The sequence below is a fragment of the Papio anubis genome, chromosome 3 (genome assembly GCF_008728515.1).
Source record: "Papio anubis isolate 15944 chromosome 3, Panubis1.0, whole genome shotgun sequence".
In the NCBI taxonomy this organism is placed as follows: Eukaryota; Metazoa; Chordata; class Mammalia; order Primates; family Cercopithecidae; genus Papio; species Papio anubis.
In genome coordinates, this window is record NC_044978.1 from 112,437,380 (window position 1) to 112,456,999 (window position 19,620).

Sequence of the window (19,620 nt, forward strand, 5' to 3'; positions counted from 1 at the left end):
CATTTGAAACTACTATTTTGTGAACCTGTTTATTTATTTAGCAAATATTTACTGAAGGTTCACCATGTGTAGGCAGTGTTCTAGATGCTGGAGTGGCGACGGTGATACAACAAAGCCCTTGCCTTCATGGTCATTTATATTTAAAGAGAAGAGACAGGTAGTAAACAAGTAGATACACAACATAATGTCGGGTTGCGTTTAGTGCTGTGAAAGAAACTGAAACAGAATAAGGGACTGGAGAGTGAAAAGAACTTGGAGACTACATTAGATAGTAAAGCCAGAGAAAACCTCTCTGAAGATGTAAGATTCAAGTAGAGACCTGAAGAAGACAAAAATTGATAAAAATCAAAATATTGCAGGGTGTGGTGGTGCACGTCTTTAATCCCAGCACTTTGGGAGGCTGAGGCAGGCAGATCCCTTGAGCCCAGGAGTTTGAGACCAGGCTGGTCAACATAGTGAATCCTCATGTCTACAAAAAATACAAAAATTAGCCAGGCATGGCGGTGCACACCTGCGGTCTCAACTACTTGGGAAGTTGAGGTGAGAGGATCATTTGACTCAGGAGGCAGAAATTGCAGTGAGCTGAGATCATGCCACTGAACTCCAGCCTGGCAGACAGTGTGAGACTCTATCTCAAAGAAAACAAATCAAAATATCTATTCATTCATTGGCTCTTTTAAATGAATTTGTATTTTAAGAATTGCAACCCCTATTCATATTTGGAAGTGGTATGTAATATACATTCAGTTTAAGGCATGGGTTAGTGTACTAATGGATTTGAGGATTTCTTGTGATAACTCCACAACCCACTACTGCCCCTAGGGAACTGCTCCTTTAGATCTATCCCATGTGCCCAACCTATCACTATTCTCTTTAATGGGCATTTATTTCCTAGTGCTTCCACTTGCGCCATGGTCAGCCCTTTGACTATTATTCCCCTCACCTAAAATGCCAGCCTTTACTCAACTGTCTACCGATTCAAATTCTCTCTTCCCATCAAATTCTTTCTTCTGTAATAATAGAGCACTACTTTTTTAAACATTTACTATGTGCTAGGCGCTATGCAAAATGCTTTATGTTTATTGCATTTATGTACAAATATAGGTAGCAACTATTGTGATTCCTACTTTGCAGACAAGGACATGGAAACTTGGGGAGTTTAAGAAACTTGTTTAAGTTCATATAGCTTAGCAATGTTAGGGAATGCCCACACTTTTTCTTTACTTTTTGATGGAAAATTGATTTTTTAAAAAATTCTTTTATCAAAGTGTATTATCTGTACCCACTAATCAACCTCTCTTCATCTCTCCCTTTCCTTTTATCCTTCCCTGGTAAAGACCAATTTACTCTATCTTCATGAGATCTACTTTTTCAGTTCCCATATATGAGTGACAGAACAAGTGATACTTGTCTTTCTATGTTTGTCATGGTCACATTTTAAATTATTATTCTAGTGTGCCTTCCTAGACCATTCTAGGACAACTATTCTATCTTGCTATGATCTTGCCCTAGAATGTTTATCATCAGAATTGCTGATTAAAAGAAAACCACATTAGGAAATTTCACTAAAAATTACACAAATAAGAGCTATACAAATGCTGGTTCATTTTAATAACTTTTATTAGCCAAAATCAAATGAACAGCCTCAAAAGTGAGGAGATCCCTGTTCTCAGTGGTGTTCAAGCAAAGAAAGAGTGATTCTCTCAACTGGGTGAGAAGTTGGATTTAGTGACTTCAAATGTAGAAATATATAATTTGGATATCTATGCTTTTGTAGCAAGGTTCCATAAAAAGAAGAGGTAGGTGAGTCATAAGCATCCTGGAGGTATTCATAAACATAATATGCTTGCAAAAAAGTTAAGTAGAATTTTTATGACCTGGTAGTATTTTTGAATTGTTTATAAGACTATATTACATACAAGCACTAATGTCTCTTTGTAATTAATCCCTATGTCGGTATTTCAGTTAGTATTTTCCTCTGTAGTATAAAACCCTCAGGAGCCCTTCAGATAAGATGTCCCAGGAAAGGATTTTTATTAGTCCAGAGCTAATATTTAGTCAGAGAAAATATGACAGAACCAAGAAGAAAAAGCTACTTTTAGAGGTGAAGGGGTTTTTTTATTCCTTCCATTTTACTTTTAAAGAAGAGATAATCTGAAAATCTTATTTTTGAAATCCAGAAAAAGTCTTTAAGCAATAAAATTTTTGAAAAGTGCTTTTTATTAGCATTTACTGAGAAGGATTTCACTCATTCATGTGTTTTATTGTTCCTTAACAAACCTTATCCTGGCAAATATTATTAGAAGACAATACTTTTACTGAAGCCCATCACTGGACAAAACCTTAAGATTTGTATAAATCTTTAAATATTTTTAACATATAAACCTGAGCTCTTCCAGTGCAGTTCTCACGAGGAAGTGGATATAAGTAGTGCATAGCACAAATGAACAAGTATACAAGTATAAAGAGACCCAATTTGTACTGTCAGTGTACCACTTGACTCAGCATATTAAGCTTCTACTGTGTTCAGTAGGCTGTTTGTCTCATAATTTTATAAAAATGGCATACAGAAAAGAGACATCGACACATTATTTTAAACAGACTCTGATTAGTGTTTGATATGGCTTGGGTGTCCTGACTCAAATCTTCTCTGGAATTTCCATGTGTTGTGGGAGGGACCCAGTAGGAGGTAATTGAATCATGGTACTATCAGTGTGCCACTTGATTCAGAATATTAAGCTTCTGCTGTGTTCAGTAGGCTGTCTCCTAACTTTATAAAAATGGCACAGAGGACTTACAAAGAGACTTAGACTCCCATACAATAATAATGGGAGACTTTAACACCCCACTGTCAACATTAGACAGATCAACGAGACAGAAAGTTAATAAGGATATCCAGGAATTGAACTCAACTCTGCACCAAGCAGACCTAACAGACATCTAAAGAACTCTCCACCCCAAATCAACAGACTATACATTCTTCTCAGCACCACATAGCACTTATTCCAAAATTGACTATATAGTTGGAAGTAAAGCATTCCTCAGCAAACATAAAGGAACAGAAATTATAACAAACTGTCTCTCAGACCACAGTGCAATCAAACTAGAACTCAGGACTAAGAAACTCAATCAAAACTGCTTAACTACATGGAAACTGAACAACCTGCTCCTGACTGACAACTGGGTACATAATGAAATGAAGGCAGAAATAAAGATGTTCTTTGAAACCAATGAGAACAAAGATACAACATACCAGAATCTCTGGGACACATTTAAAGCAGTGTGTAGAGGAAAATTTATAGCACTAAATGCCCACAAGAGAAAGCAGGAAAGATCTAAAATTGACACTCTAATATCACAATTAAAAGAACTAGAGAAGCAAGAGCAAACACATTTAAAAGCTAGCAGAAGGCAAAAAATAACTAAGATCAGAGCAGAAGTGAAGGAGATAGAGACACAAAAAACCCTCCAAAAAAATCAATGAATCCAGGAGTTGGTTTTTTTGAAAAGATCAACAAAATTGATAGACCGCTAGCAAGACTAATAAAGAAGAAAAGAGAAGAATCAAATAGACGCAAAAAAAAAAAAAATGATAAAGGAGATATCATCACCGACCCCACAGAAATACAAACTACCATTAGAAAATACTATAAACACCTCTATGCAAATAAACTAGAAAACCTAGAAGAAATGGATAATTTCCTGGACACTTACACTCTCCCAAGACTAAACCAGGAAGAAGTTGAATCCCTGAATAGACCAATAGCAGGCTCTGAAATTGAGGCAATAATTAATAGCCTACCAACCAAAATAAGTCCAGGACCAGATGGATTCACAGCTGAATTTTACCAGAGATACAAGGAGGAGCTGGTACCATTCCTTCTGAAACTATTCCAATCAATAGAAAAAGAGGGAATCCTCCCTAACTCATTTTATGAGGCCAACATCATCCTGATACCAAAGCCTGGCAGAGACACAACAAAAAAAGAGAATTGTAGACCAATATCCCTGATGAATATCGATGCAAAAATCCTCAATAAAATACTGGCAAACTGAATCCAGCAGCACATCAAAAAGCTTATCCACTATGATCAAGTGGGCTTCATTCCTGGGATGCAAGACTGCTTCAACAGACAGAAATCAATAAATGTAATCCTGCGTATAAACAGAACCAAAGACAAAAACCACATGATTATATGAATAGATGCAGAAAAAGCTTTTGACAAAATTCAATAGCCCTTCATGCTAAAAACTTTCAATAAATTCGGTATTGATGGAATGTATCTCAAAATAATAACAGCTATTTATGACAAACCCACAGCCAATATCATACTGAATGGGCAAAAACTGGAAAAATTCCCTTTGAAAACTGGCACAAGAGATGGACGACCCCTCTCACCACTCCTATTCAACACAGTGTTGGAAGTTCTGGCTAGGGCAATCAGGCAAGAGAAAGAAATAAAGGATATTCAGTTAGGAAAAGAAGAAGTCAAATTGTCCCTGTTTGCAGATGACATGATTGTATATTTAGAAAACCCCATCGTCTCAGCCCAAAATCTCCTTAAGCTGATAAGCAACTTCAGCAAAGTCTCAGGATACAAAATCAATGTGCAAAAATCACAAGCATTCTTATACATCAGTAACAGACAAACAGAGAGCCAAATCATGAATGAACTCCCATTCACAATAGCTTCAAAGAGAATAAAATACCTAGAAGTCCAACTTACAAGGGATGTGAAGGACCTCTTCAAGGAAAACTACAAACCACTGCTCAGTGAAATAAAAGAGGACACAAACAAATGGAAGAACATACCATGCTCATGGATACGAAGAATCAATATTGTGAAAATGGCTATACTGCCCAAGGTAATTTATAGATTCAATGCCATCCCCATCAAGCTACCAATGACTTTCTTCATAGAATTGGAAAAAAACTGCTTTAAAGTTCATAGGAACCAAAAAAGAGCCTGTATTGCCAAGACAATCCTAAGCAAAAAGAACAAAGCTGGAGGTATCACACTACCTGACTTCAAACTATACTACAAGGCTACAGTAACCAAAACAGCATAGTACTGGTACCAAAACAGAGATATAGACCAATGGAACAGAACAGAGCCCTCAGAAATAATACCACACATCTACAGCCATCTGATCTTTGACAAACCTGAGAGAAACAAGAAATGGGGAAAGGATTCCCTATTTAATAAATGGTGCTGGGAAAATTGGCTAGCCATAAGTAGAAAGCTGAAACTGGATCCTTTCCTTACTCCTTATACAAAAATTAATTCAAGATGGATTAGAGACTTAAATGTTACACATGAAACCATAAAAATCCTAGAAGAAAACCTAGGGAATACCATTCAGGACATAGGCATGGGCAAGGACTTCATGTCTAAAACATCAAAAGCAATGGCAACAAAAGCCAAAATTGACAAATGGGATCTAATTAAACTAAAGAGCTTCTGCACAGCAAAAGAAACTACCATCAGAGTGAACAGGCAACCTACAGAATGGGAGAAAATTTTTGCAATCTACTCATCTGACAAAGGGCTAATATCCAGAACCTACAAAGAACTCAAACAAATTTACAAGAAAAAAACAAACAACCCCATCAAAAAGTGGGCAAAGGATATGAACAGACACTTCTCAAAAGAAGACATTCATACAGCCAACAGACACATGAAAAAATGCTCATCATCACTCGCCATCAGAGAAATGCAAATCAAAACCACAATGAGATACCATCTCACAGCAGTTAGAATGGCGATCATTAAAAAGTCAGGAAACAACAGGTGCTGGAGAGGATGTGGAGAAATAGGAACACTTTTACACTGTTGGTGGGAGTGTAAACTAGTTCAACCATTGTGGAAAACAGTGTGGCAATTCCTCAAGGATCTAGAACTAGAAATACCATTTGACCCAGCCATCCCATTACTGGGTATATACCCAAAGGATTATAAATCATGCTGCTATAAACACACATGCACATGTATGTTTATTGCGGCACTATTCACAAAAGCAAAGACTTGGAATCAACCCAAATGTCCATCAGTGACAGACTGGATTAAGAAAATGTGGCACATATATACCATGGAATATTCCACAGCCATAAAAAAGGATGAGTTTGTGTCCTTTGTAGGGACATGGATGAAGCTGGAAACCATCATTCTCAGCAAACTATCGCAAGAACAGAAAACCAAACACCTCATGTTCTCACTCATAGGTGGGAACTGAACAATGAGATCACTTGGACACAGGAAGGAGAACATCACACAGTGGGGCCTATTGTGGGGAGTGGGGAGGGGGGAGGGATAGCATTAGGACATTAGGAGATATACCTAATATAAATGATGAGTTAATGGGTGCAGAACACTAACATGGCACATGTATACATATGTAATGAACCTGCACATTGTGCACATGTACCCTAGAACTTAAGTATAGTAATAATAAAAAAAAAATGGCACAGAGAAAAGAGACATAGGCACATTATTTTAAACAGACTCTGATTAGTGTTTGACATGGTTTGGCTGTGTCCACACCCAAATCTCATCCGGAATTTCCATGTGTTGTGGGAGGGACCGGGTAGAAGGCAACTGAATCATGGGGGCAGTTCTTTATCATGCAGTTCTCATGATAGCAAATAAGTCTCATGAGATCTGACGGTTTTTAAAACGGGAGTTTCCCTGCACAAGCTCTCTTTGCCTGCTGCCATCCAGGTAAGACGTGACTTGCTCCTCCTTGCCTTCCTCCATCATTGTGAGGCTTCCCCAGTCATGGGGATCTTTAAGTCCAATTAAGCCTTTTTCTTTTGTAAACTGCCCAATGCAGGGTATGTCTTTATCAGCAGCATGAAAACAGACTAATACAGTAAATTGGCATCTGTAGAGTGTGGCGTTGCTGAAAAGATACCCAAAAATGTGGAAGCAACTTTGGAACTGGGTAACACGCAGAGGTTGGAACAGTTTGGAGGGCTCAGAAGAAGACAAGAAAATGTGGAAAAATTTGGAACTCCCTAGAGACTTGTTGAGTGACTTTGACCAAAATGCTGATGACATGGACAATGAAATCCAGGTGCAGGTGGTCTCAGATGGAGATGAGGGACTTCTTGGGAACTGGAGCAAAGGTGACCCTTGTTATGTTTTGGCAAAAGACTAGCAGCATCTTGCCCCTGCCCTAGAGATTTGTGAAACTTTGGGAGGCCAAGGTGGGTGGATCACTTGAGGTCAGGAGTTTGAGAACAGACTAGTCAACATGGTGAAACCCCACCTCTACTAAAAATACAAAAAAATTAGCCAGGCATTGTGACAGGCACCTGTATTCCCAGCTACTAGGGAGGCTGAGGTAGGCAAATTGCTTGAACCCAGGAGGCAGAGGTTGCAGTGAGCCAAGATTGCACCATTGCACTCCAGCCTGGGCAACAAGAGTGAAACTCCATCTCCAAAAAAAAAAGAAAGAAAAGAAACTTTGAACTGGAGAGAGATGATGACTTAGGGTATCTGGTGGAAGAAATTTCTAAGCCTCAAAGCATTCAAGAGGTGACTTGGGTGCTGTTAAAGAAATTCAGTTTTATAAGAGAGGCAAAGCATAAAAGTTCAGAAAATTTTCAGGCTAACAATGTGACAGAAAAGAAAAATCCCATCTTCTGAGGAGAAATTCAAGCCGGCTGAAAAAATCTGCATAAGTAATGAGGAACTGAATGTTAATCTTCAAAATAACGGGGAAAATGTCTCTAGGGCATGTCAGAGGTCTTCTCAGCAGCCCTTCCCATCACAGGCCCAGAGGCCCAGGCTGTGTGCAACCTAGGGACTTGGCGCCCTGCATCCCAGCCACTCTAGCAGTGGCTGAGAGAGGGCAATGTAGAGCTCGGCTGTGGCTTCAGAGGGTGCAAGCCTCAAGCCTTGGCAGCTTCCATGTGGTGTTGAGCCTGCAAGTACACACAAGTCAAGGACTGGAGTTTGGGAACCTTGGCCTAGATGTCAGAGAATGTATGGAAATGCCTGGATGTCCAGGCAGAAGTTTACTGCAGGGGCAGGGCTCTCATGGAGAACCTCTGCTAGGGCAGGACAGAAGGGAAATGAGGGCTTGGAACTCCCACACAGAGTCCCTACTGGGGGACCACCTAGTGGAGCTGTGAGAAGAGGGCCACCATACTCCCGACCCCAGAATGTTACATCCACTGACAGCTTGCACTGTGTGCCTGGAAAAGTTGCAGACACTCAACACCAGCCCATGAAAGCAGCTGGGAGGGAGGCTGTACCCCACAAAGCCACAAAGGTGGAGCTCCTCAAGACCATGGGAACCCACCGCTTAATATCAGCATAACCTGGATGAGAGACATGGAGTCAAAGGAGATCATGTTTGAGCTTTAAGATTTGACTGCCCCATTGGATTTCGGACTTGCAAGGGGCCTGTAGCCGCTTTGTTTTGATCAATTTCTCCCATTTGGAATGGCGGTATTCACCCAATGCCTGTACCTCCTTTGTATCTAACTAACCTGCTTTTGATTTTCCAGGCTCATAGGTGGAAGGGGCTTGCTTTGTCTCAGATGAGACTTTGGACTGTGGATGTTTGAGTTAATGCTGAAATGAGTTAAGACTTTGGGGGACTGTTGGGAAGGCATGATTGGTTTTAAAATGTAAGGATATGAGATTTGTAAAGGGCCAGCGTGGAATATGGTTTGACTGTGTCCTTGCCCAAATCTCATCTTGAATCCCCACGTGTTGTGGGAGGGACCTGGTAAGAGGTAACTGAATCACAGGGGCAGATCTTTCCCATGCTGTTCTCATGATAGCAAATAAGTCTCACAAGAGCTGATGGTTTTAAAAAGGGAAGTTTCTCTGCACAAACTCTCTTTGCCAGCTGCCATCCATGTAAGATGTGACTTGCTCTTCCTTGTTCACCATTATGATTGTGAGGCTTCCCCAGCCACATGGAACTTTAAGTCCAATGAAACCTCTTTGTTTTGTAAATTGCCCAAAATCAGGTATGTCTTTATCAACAGTGTGAAAACGACTAATACGGTGTTCTAACAAAAATACAAATGATATGAGATCAGAGAACAGAAGAGGAGAGAATAATTTTTGCCAGCAAGTCTTTTTTACATAGAATTTGAGTGGGGCTCTGAAGGAAATCAGAGTTTTAATTGGTATGTTGTGTTGCTAAAGGGAGGAACCCATAGGCAGAACTGGGAATTTAGATACCATTTAGATTATGAAGGACTTGAAAATCAAATTTTAAAAGTTATGCTTCTTAGCGGGGCGTGGTGGCGTGTGCCTGTAGTCCCAGCTACTTGGGAGGCTGAGGCAAGAAAATCGCCTGAACCCAGGAGGCAGAGGTTGCAGTGAGCTGAGATCACACCATTGCACTCCAGCCTGTGCAACAGAGCGAGACTCTGCCTCAAAAAAAAAAAAAAAAAAAAAAAAGATAAAAAGATAAAAAGTTATGCTTCACCTATTAGTAAATCACCAAAGACTTGCAAGATAGTTAGGAAACTATCAGGAGTTAGGACTCGGGAAAAGATGATAGAAAAGGAGAGATTAGAGGTGATAATAAATTTTCAAGAACAGTAATGCCATTAAATAAATGGGTGAACACATAAAGAGGAACACATATGTAAGTCAAATGATAAAATGGGGTGGACATATTAACCTTTGGGGGTCTTGCATTATTTGGAGTGGTCAAGTAGGTAGCTGGAAGTATAAAACAGAGTGTAGTGTTCTAAACCTGGCAGTTATTATAGTTATCCTGCATTTGTATTTGCTGTATACTGGTACTTTCCACTAGGTTATGTGGCTTTTAGAGTAGAAAGTATTACTTAAATACATCTTTATTTATCATGGAAATTCTTACTGCCCTATGCAAGAATGAGCTTTCTTTTTAATGGATTCACGGTTTATATTTTTATTTGCCAGAAATAGGGATTGGGGGGGTGTAAGTTTTCACTTTGTCTATTCTTCTGCCTGCTGCTGGGATTGTACTTTGCTCATTTATGAACGTTCTCAAGTTAACAATGTTAAGTTTGACGTTTACGGGAAGTATATGAAGCCCGATACTTGGGTTGTAGTGCCCTCTGCTGGGAAAAGTGATAGAACATCGGTGTGTTCTTGCGCAAAAGAAAAAAATAGAAGTTCAGATGTCAGAGACAGTAATTAAAGGCTTTTTATCCTTTAATCAAATATATATGTGCATATCTATTTTGCATTAAAAAAACTCAAAATAGTGGATGTATTTAAATGCCAAGTTATTCTGGTAATTTAAAATGCAATTTCGTTTATAAAAACTAGCTTAACATAAATTTCATTAACACATTTATGGAAAGCAAAAATAAATGATAAATCTATCATATGCAGTTATGTCCCATTTGAGCTTAAAGAAACATAATTATGGAATTTCAGTTATCTGTGACTATGCAACCACATGATTTTCCAAGACTGTTCGATGCAAAATTTTCAATTCATTTCTATCAAGCCAAATGTCCCAATTTAGGCTGGGAAACTATATTCACCATATTCATAAATATCTCATCAATATTTAATGATTAACGATTTATTGAAAATATACCATTTAAATTGAAATTTATTTAAACAAAGGTTAATGAATTTTTTTTCCTTTTGGTTATAAAGTAACCATGCTCATTATGGAAAATATAAGACAGACTCTAGAAATCATTCATAAAATCACTAGAATAAACTCTGTTAAACAACAACAAAAAAAAACACACTCTGGTCTCCTGTATTTTTTCTAGTCTTTTTTTCTACTTGTGTTTTATATAGCAGAGACAAACTAGAGAGTAGTTTTATGTAACTTTTTTCTTTGCGTTATGACTTATAAGTCTGTGCAATTTTAAAGAATTCTCATCCCAACATTGTACTTCTTTTCTTTTCCCTTTTCTACCCAATTAAAGATAAAAGCTCCCCAATACTAGCACAGAGCTTTTGATCATTATACCGGAAAGAATCTCTTGCTTGTCAGAACCTTCCAGGCTCTACTTCTACTCCTCTTTGATCTGCAACTGCACTGCTGCCTACTAGTCATCATTCTAGTTTATTCCCAGAGCCCTCTACTGTTTACTCTGTGAAAACTATTTCTTCTTTGCTACAGTAGAAATTAGTGCCAGCAGTCTTTTTCAACAAATTAGTTTAGACCAGAGAAACTTCTGTGTCTCCAAATATATATGTCCTGTCTCATGTTTCTCAGTCCCCTTAAAGTTAAAAGGGGCCATTTAGTAAGTTTTGACAAATGATCTAGGAGCATTAGTGGATATATTTTCATTCTGTTAGTGGGTCTATTAGCAGCATTCTCTTGCTCTGTGATTAGGATTGTGAAGGCAATGTTCACACGGCATAGCCACAAGATGAAAGCAGCCTGGTTTGCTAATCCGGCAGCCTGGGAGAGTCATCCTACTGTCAATAGCCTATGAGTGAGAAGTAAATTTTGGTGTGCTAAGCTATGGAGATTTAAGTATGTGGAACCACAATAACATCTAGCCTATCCTGACTAATACATGATAGTATATTCAGTCACAGTGTTTGACAACGTTGTTTTCTCTACTTTGGGTGCCCTTCCCAAGCACCTCCACCCCTTCACCAAGAAGTTTTTCTTGGGCTTCCTCTTATTCATCCTACAGGGCTCATCTCAGGGGCATTAACTTGATAAACCTTTGATTGCCCCCATCCCTCATTCTGGATTAGTTGTCTGTCCCACCTGCTTCTGTAGCACCATAAGTATATAAATGAACAGTTCTTGGATATTTATGGATTGATGAAATTATTTTGTAGATATTGGTTATATAAAATTTTCTTTAGAATACTTATTAAAACAATTAGAATAGATCAGCAGTTTTCAAAGTGTTTTCTGCAGACCCCTAAGGGTCTCTGAGACTTTTTCAGGAAGTCTGTAAAATCAAACTAACAGTGAAAATAGATTAGTGACAAAAAACTGGGACTTTTAGCAAATCAAGGTAAAAGCACCAAACTATACCAGGAGTCATTGGATCATTGTATTTTTCACTGCCATGCATTTGCAGTAAAACAAATCCAACTTTATTTAAGAATGCTCTGGATGAAACATTAAAGATTACAAATTGTATTACATTTTGAAATTGAGTGCATACATATCTTGGTTATATTATGAATGACAAAATGAGAAGTAGACATAAGCATGGTTGCTGCATAATTGAATTGAATGGCAATCTTGAGTAAAAGCACTGAAGTAATTTTATGATTTGCAAGCTGAACGCATCATTTTTGTCATGGAACAACATTTTATTTGCTAAGAGTGACTGAAAACCTATTAGAATCAGAATCAGTAATTATTTAATATATTTAGAATCTGCATGTGGCAGATATTTTCTTGATAAAGTAAGCTTCTTATAAGGAAAGTGACTGTTGCTAATTATGAAATATGAGATTTATTAAGAAAATTAGAATTTCGGTAAACTTATTTGTGCTACAAATTAATAAACTCTGGTTCTCAGAGGCAGATGGAAGCAAAAAAGATGCCAACTCCCAGACAGAGTTCTGGCATGGATTCACATAAAACAATTACACTAGTATTCAAATTGCATCTGAAGGCTTAAAAACATAAAATTACAAGATTAATTAGAATATTAGCAGTCACTAGCATCACTTTCCATAATCTCTACTCCTACCCCCACCTCAAGACTAGATCCTTTAATCTCCTCTGCCCCTTCTAGAGGAGTCGGCATCCAGGATCCACCTGAATGGGAGCCAAATTTGCCAGACCATGATTCAGAGGGCATTTTCATACAGGCTCAAATGAGAAACATACAATACCCTATAAATATAAATACTTTTGTGAAAGTAATCCTGATTTCATTTCCCAGCATGGACTTCTTACTGTGTTAGGTATTACCCAAAGCTGCAAGAAGTTTTCACCTTTTTCAGGAAAAGCAAGCAAGCAAACACACAAACACATAACACCAACAAACAAAAACTCCCACAAAAATGTAAATTATCAACAGCTTTGGGCACGGTGGCCCACGCCTGTAATCCCAGCACTTTGGGAGGCCAAGGCGGGCGGATCACGAGGTCAGGAGATCAAGACCATCCTGGCTAAGACGGTGAAACCCCGTCTCTACTAAAAAAAATACAAAAAATTAGCCGGGCGTGGTGGTGGACGCCTGTAGCCCCAGCTACTCGGGAGGCTGAGGCAGGAGAATGGCGTGAACCCAGGAGGCAGAGCTTGCAGTGAGCCAAGATAGCCTCACTGCACTCCAGGCTGGGCCACAGAGCCAGACTCTGTCTCAAAAAAAAAAAAAAAAAAAAAAATCACTTCCTTATCCTGGACTTCTATGACTACAAGGCAGGATTGTGTAAAGTGGGTGTTGTTCTGCATTCTTGGACAAGGTTGTTAACCTCTTGGTATCTGTTTATTCATCTATAAAGTTTAAATAATAATAGTACTCCTCATGGAATAGACAGAAGGATCAATTGGGATAACACATACAAAGTCATTAGAATTGTGCCTGACACATAGTAAGAACTCAGTAAACGTTAAGCATTACTGCTTCAATTATGATGATGATAATGAATACAATGTGTAATGTTAATTACCACCAAGGGAATTAAATATCAATATCATTAATAACTGAAATTTAATATGCTAAGACTACTTTAAAAGATCTTTGGCATTTCAAAGTTTTAAGAAACTGAGTTTATGTATGACATAAAGGAATTTAAAATGCCATTTAAAAGTGATTTAATAAAATTTTAGGACAACTATTATTACATATATACTTATTTGAGATCTTTGGCAAATGCAAAATGGTTATCAGTAGATAGTATAAAATCCACACTTTCTGGAAGAAGAAAACTCAGTAAGTAAAAGATTTTCTCATCTATCTAATCTAGGTCATGGACGCTCAAGTAAAATTTAAATATTGTATAAGGACTTATCAAGACACTAAGTCAAATTTTCAGTAAATACCAATAAAAATTTTAATTTTTTAAAAGTGAATATTACAGACTGTAGTTACTTAATGCGTGGAGATTGTGTGGTTCATAAAACAGGGCTCTAGGCAAGCTTCTAGGGACTGTGGGACTGGGACTATGGCCAGAAATGAACATTTGTGTCACACAAAAAACCCACCTACAGACATACCGTGCTTACCTCCTTCCTGAACTCCCTTCTTTCCCGCCTCCAGCCTCTGACTCCTCCTTAACTTCCTTCCCAGACCCCCAACCCCTCCGCAGCTTCCAGAACCATCTTCTTGGCCTTCCTATCATCCCCCAGCCGAAGACCGATTCAGCCTTTCTTTTGTGCGCGTCTCTGTTTAGCTCCTGACCATGAGCCAGAATTACTGCGCCGAAGTGGAGGCCGCCGACAGCAGCCTGGTGAACCCGCAGCTGCGGGCGTCTCTTACCTACCTCTCTCTCTTCCTCCATTTCCACCGCGACGACGTGGCCCTGGAGGGCATGGGCCACTTCTTCCGAGAGCTGGCCCAGAAGAAGCGACAGGACGCCCAGAGTCTGTGGAAGACGCAAAACCACTGCGGAGCCCTCTGCGATGCCACCCAGAAGCCGTCCTAGGATGAACAGGACAGCAGCTTGGGCGCCCTGCAAGCCGCGTTGGCCCTGGAGATGAGCCTGAACCAGGCCCTGCTGGATCTGCACACCTCGGGTGCAAAGCATGCAGACCCTCACCTCTGTGGCTTCCTGGAGAACGACTTCCTAGGCCGCGAACGGAAACTCATCCGGAAGACTGGCAACCACCTGACCAGACTCAGCGGGCTGGAGGGGCCCAACCCGCGCTGGCCAGGCCTTTTCCTCTGGCGCAACAAGGAGCCTCTGGCCCCCAGAGGCCTTCAAGAGGCCCGCCGGCCCCATTCCTCTGTCAGACCTGGGGCAGCGTCCACCGGAGCTGCTCCCTTCAGCCTCAAGATACTATTTTTGTTTTGTTTTGTTTTGTTTGAAAGAGTCTCCCTGCCTGGAGTGTAGTGGTGATCTCCCCTCACTGCAACCTCCGCCTCCCCGGTTCCAGTGATTCTCCTGCCTCAGCCTCCCAAGTAGCTGAGATTACTGGCGCCAGCCACCACCCCGGCTAATTAGACGGAGTTTCACCATGTTGGCCAGGCTGGTCCTAAACTCCAGACCTCAAGTGATCTGCCTGCCTCGGCCTCCCAAAGTGCTGGGATTACAGACATGAGCCACCAGGCCCGGCCCTGGAGATACTTTTTAACCACCCCGTGCCCTCCGGTAAGCCATGGTCCAAGTACAGGCAACCCTTCTTTTTATGGAAAAAGAAGTTAAAAAGAGAAAGGAAAACCCACCCACTAATTCTCAAGAAAGCAAACAAAAACCAAAAAGAAAACTGTCATTGAACACTTTGCTTTTAAATTTGTTTTAATTAAAATACATTACACATTTTCAGGGTGCACAGAGACTTTTCAAAATATGTTACAAATAAAGAATTTCCACAGAAACTTGTAACAGTGAAGAACTACTACTCTGCCTGGTCTCTGTAAGTCTAAAATGTGCTGTTTTGCCTGGTTTTGCTGATGTGAAATTCTTTCACAATGATTGCAAGAATTGATCAAGACCTCATACAAATAAAAGAGTGTAACTCAGTGCCTACATTCAGACTAGATTTAGATCACAACCACACACCTTCCACAAAAACTATGACATGAAGGCAGATATAGCATATTCCAACCCAGTCTGCATAAAGTATTGATTCCAGTTACAGTGATTAATTTGCCATGGACAAGGACACACTTTCACAATTCTAGAAAGTCTGAATGACAAAAACCAAGAGTTTATGCTGTGATGAGATAGCCATGATGTGAGTTAATGAAACAAAAATAATTCATATTATGATAGTCTGATTTTGATGTGAACACTGTCTTTGCTTAGGTTTTTCTGAACCAAACCTGAGATGTCTTGTTTTATTGAGTTGGCTTAGAAGTCCACAAATATTCCCTTGGGATGGCAGTTCTTTCAAAACAGCCATTGTACACACTAATTTAAAATGCATGTTAAGTAAGGCTTAGGAGTAACAGGCAAAAACAACCTACAATAGTTGCTAGGAGATGATTTTCTGTTAGACACCAGTCTTAGAGGCGATCCAGTTGCAGTAGGTGGTCACTCGTGTGTAGACCCCTGGACTATTGATTGCACCACATTCATTCCTTTGCCAGCTCACCACTCCAACAAGGCAGTATTTTGAGAATTAGGATGAACTAGTGGTCCTCCAGAGTCACCCTGAATAAAACAAAGAATATATATCATTGTGAGAATTTCCTTTCGGATACTCTATTTACACTAAATGATAACCCCAGATAAAGTTTGTAAGTCATTAGCATTTTGCCCACAGTGTAAATCCCTATGTCACCATTAACTTCAACTGTGACTGACCAGAATACCTTGCCTAGGATTCTGGAGTTTACCTGAAACTGAAAGGTGTGATTTATTTTTTAAATTTATTGATATTTTAGAGACAGGATCTCACTCTGTCTCCCAGCCTGGAGTGCGGTGGCATGATCACAGCTCACTGCAGCCTGGAACTCCTGGGCTCAAGTAATCCTCCCACCTAGCTTTCTGAGTAGCTAGGAATACAGGCATGCCACCACACTGAGCTAGCTATTTTTTTATTTTTTGTAGAGATGAGGTCTCACTGTGATGCCCAGGCTGGTCTTGAACTCCTGATATCAAACAGTCCTCCTGCCTTGGTTTCCCAAAGTGCTGGGATTTCAGGCATGAGCCACTGCACCAAAGGTATGATTTAATAAGTTACAGGCTTTAATTCCATGACAAAGCTTTGGGAGACATATGAATATACTTGGAATATGGGACTTCATATCTGAGAAAAAATACCAGAACTCTAACCATGAGGGGGTAAGAAAGTGAGAGGAATTTCAGAATTGGCTGAAAGTAATTGAAAAAATTCTGAGATGATTATTTATTGAAATGTAGCTAAGAATCTGGACTGTGGTGCTAGACAGCCTAGGTTTTTATGTCAGCTATGATGTGCAAATTACTAAAATTTACCTGCCTCTATTTCCTCATCATAAAATGAGAATACTGGTATTATCTACATCATAATAGTGTAATGAAGATTAAATGAATCAACATTTGTAGAGGACTTAAAACAGTGTTTGACTCAGAATAAGTCCGGCATAAATGTTTGTTAAGCACTTAAAAACATATGTTGCATGTAGGGAAGAATTACTTTAGTGCCAAAGCTGAGAGGAACTTTGACAGGATTGGAAAAGTGCAAATTAATTGAAGTATAGAATTGTCTCCATATTGATGATTTTCATAAAGTAAGAGCAGTTATTTATATACTACTGGTCAATGTAAATAATGGCCAGAATTACCTGACAGGCATCAATATTTCCTTCCATGTACCCAGCACATAGCATTGTATCCTGCACCATACCATGATAGGCTTCTTTAGCATTACAAGTGTTTGTATCAATAATCTTCACAGATGCTTTCTGAAGGAACACTGGATATTTACCTAAAGGAATTAAATATCCACAAACAAGCTGAAAGAACTGGATGACCTTGCTTTATCCTCTGTACATAAGACCCATATTTGACTGTTGCATACTTTTAGAATGAAAAAGCCCACTCACTTTCCTCATTCAAACTGATAAAAAAGAAATGTTCAAATTATAATTTGAAATATCTTTCTAATGTTGCCTGTCTCTCTTTCTCTCTCTTCCTACATCTTTGGACCAGAGCTTTCTCAGTTGGCTTTTCCAGGTTAGGGAGGTTCTACAACCAAATTGGTTTCCTTGGAATGTTTGAAACCGAGGCAGTTTGCAAAGTCATAACTCCATATGCACCATTCCCTAAGAGATTGTCTGAGAGTACTCAACATCTGGAGGTAAATGATGCCTTTGACTCTACACCTAGATTACTATTTTCCTGTTGCTTTTGTACCTTACATGGTATGTTACATTTTCCCTGGTCTTACCATTAAATGAAAGTCTTCCCCATCCTGTAACAACAACTCCTTCACCAGGTGGAAAAATCTATGTGGCTTCAGGAAGAATAACTTGATGTACATCATTCTTAAATAAAACCTTTTTAGTGAGCAGAATAAGCACAATATCATCATGATGTTCATCCTGGATGTAGTCTTCATGAATAATAATTTGTTGAGCATCATGTTGCATATAGGGTAGAGTTACTTTCATGCCAAAGCTGACAGTATAGTTTTTTGGATTTTTTGTCCTAAAGAAATAAAAATCATATATTTTGTATTTATTTCAAGATAATAGAAATACATTCTGTATCTACTGTACTCTTCTTGGCATGAATACTTCCTTGATCTATAGTTCATTAGCAATTTATAATCTGATTTTTAACTCATTTTAAAAAATCTTGAGTTCCTACACCATACACTATATAAGGCAATGGGGGAATAGAATAAATATAAGTGGCCATGCCATCAAAAAGTTTAAATCTAGTGAAAGGTAGGTGTAAACACTAGCAGTTATAATAGGTTAAATAATGGTGTATATAATTAGTGAGACTACGGAATAGGAAGACTTAAATCTGTATTCTTAAGGGAATAGAAGATTTCTTAGGGAAAATAGTATTTTGGATAAGAGTATGGGTCTAAGTCGTATTTGCCTAAAAGACGAGCAGATGGGGGCAGGCATGTGCGGAGAGGAAGGTACATATGAAACAGAATGTGTTTCAGCAACTACAAGTAGTTTAGGATGTCTGTATTATAAAGTGATGAGAGGTAAGTATCATGTGAAGAAAAAAATGCACTGTCAAGAATGAATGACTCTTCCCATTTTTACTGAAAAGGTAGGAAAGTCTTAGATAGGCTTGCCATATAATTTTTCTTCCAAACCAGGACACTTTTGAGAATGAAAGGGAGTGCTACTAATATTTAAACAGGGATAACAGGTACAAACTGGAACTTCCTCCAAAGCCTTTGGTTTCTGTCGCCTTGGGCAACATAATGAACTTACACTTTAAAACAGTGAGCCACAGTCACCAAGTATCTTTCACTGATCAATGATGCCCTACAGTAGTGTTGCCCATTCATTTTAAGGCGTGCTTGCCATGGCCATTCTCCTTCCTGAGCAGTGGAACCTACCCTGACTCTAACAAATGTAGGTGACATCCTTGCGCATCTCACACAGCCTGTCAGAAAAAGTCAGTTTTGTTTCATTAAGAATAACATTTGATTACAAAGCAGAGAGTGAGCTGAGTTCGCTTTGTACAGTTATATCTGACAATATCTTGTGCTTATAGCTACAGTGTAATCTGTACAGGAATCATTAGCAGCCAGTGGATTGCTTGCATACCAGCATACTGTCTTCAAGACACTAGCACTTGGAGAATGTGTGAGCTTGAAAGGCAGATAAAGTTATAGTTAAGTTCATGCTCTGCAATCAGACTCCCTGAGTTTGAATTCTGGCCTCATCGTTTACAAGATGGATGAATTTGTGCAATTATTTCACTTCTTTGTGCTTCAGTTTCCCCGTCTCAAAAATGGAATCATAATCATCCCCATCTGTAGGATGGTTACAAAGATTAAATTAATTACTCTATGTGTGAAACATTTAGAACTGTTCCTAACCAACAGTAACAAATCATGACTGCTATGCTTTAGATCACCTCAAAACTTCAA